This window comes from Phascolarctos cinereus, unplaced genomic scaffold, assembly GCF_003287225.1.
Source record: "Phascolarctos cinereus isolate Bilbo 61053 unplaced genomic scaffold, phaCin_HiC Scaffold_4;HRSCAF=312, whole genome shotgun sequence".
Taxonomy (NCBI): domain Eukaryota; kingdom Metazoa; phylum Chordata; class Mammalia; order Diprotodontia; family Phascolarctidae; genus Phascolarctos; species Phascolarctos cinereus.
Genome location: NW_027555847.1, coordinates 367589771 through 367594697, shown reverse-complemented (window position 1 = coordinate 367594697; position 4927 = coordinate 367589771). Strand labels below are relative to the sequence as shown.

General features: G+C 39.2%; 1 pseudogene; it reads left to right on the top strand.

The window, feature by feature from the left end:
• Window positions 1-202: 202 nt before the first annotated feature.
• LOC110213865 (aurora kinase A- and ninein-interacting protein-like) lies at window positions 203-1230 on the top strand (annotated as a pseudogene).
• Window positions 1231-4927: the final 3697 nt, after the last annotated feature.

Below are 4927 nucleotides of genomic sequence, written 5' to 3'. Positions count from 1 at the left end.
GAAAATGTAAAATACCTTATTGGAAAAACAACTGACCAGGAAATTAGATCAAGAAGAGATAATTTAAGAATTATTGGCCCGCCTTCCATGCTAGCGTGAGATACAAACGGCTGTTGTTGTGTGGCTGTGGTCTCGGCCTCATGGGGAAGGTCTATGTGGGGACGAGGCCTGACCTGGCCAGGATGGCCAGCTCTAGGTGACCATGAGGAAAAGGGGCCCCACTGAGGCTGAGGCCTGTGACTGGATGTGGAGGCTCTGAAGAATCAGAAAGTGCAGACTAAATTATCCAATCCCATCACCAGAATGCTGCCTCCAGCTCGAGGTGAGAGAGAAATTATTGTTGGTTTTACTCAAAGAAGAGCTCAGTGTGTGGGTACCAGGCAGATTCTCACTGCACCATTTTTCACTTCATCAGGAAAGGCAAATGATGGTGGGCAGGGAAGGCCTTCACCTGGTACAGCAAGTCAGAGAAAGAAGGAACAGAAAAGAGATGTGATATGGTTGGATCCTCCTCCATTGTTCCCTGGGGATGAGCGTGCCCAGTGACCTAAAACTGCAGCTGCTTCAGTGACTAAGGAACCTCAGGAGCTCATCTGCTCCACTCCATCTCCCAAAGAGGTATCTGGCTGTTACAGAGACGCAAGACCAGCTGTGCTCAGTAGCCAAGATCAGAAACTGCCTCTGCCCCAGTTGGACATTGTAGGCTCTACTGAGGTGGGTTTTGCCTTCACCCAGAACTCCAAAGGCTTTGGTTTGCCAGCCAGGGAAGAGACAGTGGGAAAATACATTATAAACAAGGGCAAGAGACCAAGTACCTAGTGGACAGGGCAGAATTGGAAAAGACAGTATTTTCCAAAGAAAACAAACCGTTCTCTGTCCTTCCCCAAGGCCACCAAGAAGGCAAAGCAGGGAAGTGAGAAAACAGGGAGCAGCCCTGGAGGGGAGGAGACACAGAGTTAGTAGAACAAAGACCCTGTTCCAGTCAGGCCTTTTTTTGGGATAGTGAGAGGTATGACCCAGACCTAGGGCCAGAGGATCATTGCTCACCCTCCTCGAACTCCTCTACAAGATATAGCCAACCTTCCAAGAAAGCCCCTGCATACATCCCTCAGTTCTCAGGTTCAGTGCTAGGGTAGGTCTGTCCTGGGCACCTCTCAGTTAAATTCCCAGCCTGATACGTTCTTTACCCTGGACTCTCAAGGTAACTGAGTTATCAAGCACTGCTTTTGAACTTCTGTTTTGGTGACAGATGACAGAAAAACACCGTACTAGCCTGGTGTTGTATAGTCATTTGGTGAGGGTAGGTGGTGTTCTCAATATGGGCCCTAGTTCTGGATTTGAGAGAATGGAGGCAGTGCCAAATGAAGGCAGTGTTTAGCTTTACTTTAATTTATGAGCTTTTTCATTGTGACTGTAAATAAAACAAGCACTTTCATTTGTTGAAGGAGTGTTTTGAAAGAGACAGGTTGGCAGGCACCCTTTCTAAGATAATTATTGGTCTCTTAGCTCTTCTTTGAAGAGAACTACCATATTGATTTGAATATAGGCTGAATCTTCTTCTAAATCTAGCTAATATTAAAACTGAATGTGGCCTATCATTGGTGTTATTTTTCAGTGTATGCCTATATGTCATTTCCTTTCAAAGAAGTCTGTGGAGTGATCAAAACCTGCAAGGTTTGACTTAGACCTTTCAAGTGCTTTGTGTCAAACTTCTAGCTTGGTTACAATTTGATTTCACCTGGATGTAATTCCATCAGTATGTCCCTCATGCATAGACCAGAAGCCTTGCTCTTTAAAACTTTGTATTAAATTTTTTAAAAATTTTATTAATTTATTTTGATTTATCAACAATCACTTCCATATGCTTTTGAGTTGAAAATTTTTCTCCCCCTTCTTCCCCCCCACCCTCCCCAAGGCAGTGCACAATCTGATATAGGCTTTACATTTACATACCCGTGAAACATTTTCACATTAGTGCAGTTGTAAGTAAAAATTAAAACCAATAGGAGGAACCATCAGAAAGATGAAACAAAACTCAACAGAAGGTAAAAATAAATGATAGGAATTCGACTTCCATAGTTCTTTCTCTGGATGTGGATAGCATTTTCCATCCTGAGGCCTCTGGAGATGTCTTAGATCCTTGTAATGCTGAGAAGGGTTCAGTTTAACAATATTAGTCATTGCATAATGTGGCTGTTATTGTGTACAGAGTCCTCTTGGTTCTGCTCACTTTACTCAGCATCAGACCATATAAGTCTTTCCAGGTTTTTCTGAAGTCAGCCTGTTCATCATTTCTTATAGCACAATAGTATTCCATTACATTCATAAACCACAACTTGTTCAGCCATTCCCCAATTGATGGGCATCCTCTCAATTTCCAATTCTTTGCCACCACAAAAAGAGCTGCTATGAATATTTTTGTACATGTGCGTCCTTTTCCCATTTGTTTGATCTCTTTTGGATATAGCCCTGAAGTGCTATTGCTGGATTAAAGGGTATGCACATTTTTGTAGACCTTTGGGCATAAGAACTTTGTGTTAATTTTATCCTGGGGTGAGAACTAGTTTAGGGCTTTGAGGATCAGTTGAAACTCAGGTGGAAAGTGTGGTCCATGATTATTTCTTATAATTTGTTTTTGATAAACCAATTTCTGGGATTAGAGACATACAAGATAAAGTAATTGTAGGCTAAACCAAAACAACTTAAGAACTTTGAACTGCTGGGGACTATGGCAGCCCCATAGGAAGTGCTGGGTTTCGGAAATGTGCACATACCCAACAATTTTGTGAGGCAAATTATTAGGGCATGTGTTGAGAGGAGGTTGAGATAGAGATGTAGTGATTTGTCCAATAGTCACACAGTTTGCAGCTATGCAAGATTATAATGAGAATCTCTTAGCCACAATACTTAATGATATCAGATTTGTGGAGTGGGAATGTGGTTCAGGTCCCAAGTACAAAGTCTCTTTAGAAAAGTAGTATGTTTCAGACTTGTATGACATAGAACTGTAATCTCTTCTCTGTTCCAATTCCATGCTGGTCTGTAAATGTGCAGTTTGCACAAAGACAACAAACCTTTAAGAACAAAGATCAGAAGGAGAAAGCAAATTATTTTGGAAAGTTTGTTTTTAAAAAATGTACAGTTATGGTTTTATGGTTTACTTTGCTATTCAATTCCATATTGTTTGTTGAATGTTAAATCTGTAATAAATTTTTTTAAAAATGAAAAAAAGGAATTATTGGACTATCTGAAAGCCATGATAAAAAAAAAAAAGAAGAGCCTGGACAGCATCTTTCAAGAAATTATCAAGGAAAACTGCTCTGATATCCTAGAACCAGAAGGTAAAATGCTAATTGAAAGAATCCACCAATCACCTCCTGAATGAGATCCCAAAATGAAAACCCCCAGGAACATTATAGCCAAATTCTTGAATTCTTAGGTCAAGGAGAAAATACTGCAAGGAGTGAGATATATCTCCTCAAGTATTGAGGAGTAATAGTTAGAATTACACAGTATTTAATGGTTTCTACATTAAAGGATCAGAGGGCTTGAAATATGATATTCCAGAAGGCAAAGGAGCTTGGATCACAACCAAGAATCAACTACCCAGCAAAATTGAGCATAATCTTTCAGAGAAAAAATTGGACATTCAATGAAATAGGGGATTTTTAAACATTCCTGATGAAAACCTGAACAGAAATTTTGATTTTCAAATTCAAGAATCATAAGGTAAACAAGAAAGAAAAAAAAAACATCATAAGTTTATCAATAAGATTAAACTGTTTACATTTCTACATGGGAAGATGATGCTTGTAACTCTTTTTTTGTCTTTTTTTCTTTTTTGGCTAAGCAATGGGGTTAAGTAACTTGCCTAGGGTCACACAGCTAGTAAGTGTTATGTGTCTGAGATCAGATTTGAACTCAGATCCTCCTGAATTCAGGTCTGGCACACTATCCACTGTGCCACCTAGCTGCCCCAATACTTGTAACTCTTAAAAACTGTATGTCTGTTATAGCAGTTAGACTTTGATGGGATAATGTAAAGAAATTAAGGAGTGAAAAAGAGGATTGCACTGGGAGAAGAGGGAAAGGAGAGGCAGAATGGGGTAGATTATATCACATGAAGAGGCACAAAAGATCTATTACAGTAGAGAGAAAGAAGGGGAAGATGAGCATTGTTTGAACCTTACTCTCATTGGACTTGCCTCAAAGAGGGAAAAATGTATACACTTGATTGGATATAGAAATCCATCTTATCCTATAGGGAAGTAAGAGGGGAAGGTGGCAAAAAAAAAGGTAGAGTAATAGAAAAGGGAATAGACTGAGGGAGGCAATGGGCAGGAGAAAAACATTGGTGAGGAGGGGCAGGGTGAAAGGAGAAAGAAAAAGTATAAAAAGGGGAAAAATAGGATAAAGGGAAATACAAAGTCAATAATCGTAACTATGAATAAGATTGGGATGAACTCTACCATAAAACAGAAGTAGATAGCAGAGTGAATTAAAACCAGAATCCTACAATATGTTGTTTATAAGAAGCATATTTTAAGTAAAGAGACACACACAGAGCAAAAGTAAAGGGCTAGAGCAGAAATCTATTACTTTTGTTGCAGTAAAAAAAATTAAGCAGGGATAGCAATCATGATCTCAGACAAAGCAAAAGGAAAAACAGATCTTATTAAAAGAGACAAAGAACGAAACTACATCTTAATAAAAGGTATCATAGACAGTGAAGTAATATCAGTACTAACCATGTATGCACCAAATGGCATAGCATTCAAATTTCTAAAGGAGAAGTTAAATGAGTTCCAAGAGGAGATAGCGAGTAAAATTATATTACTAGGGGACCTCAACTTTCCCCTCTCAGAACTATATAAATCTACATAAACAAAGTAAACAAGGAAGAAATTAAGGAGGTGAATAGAATTTT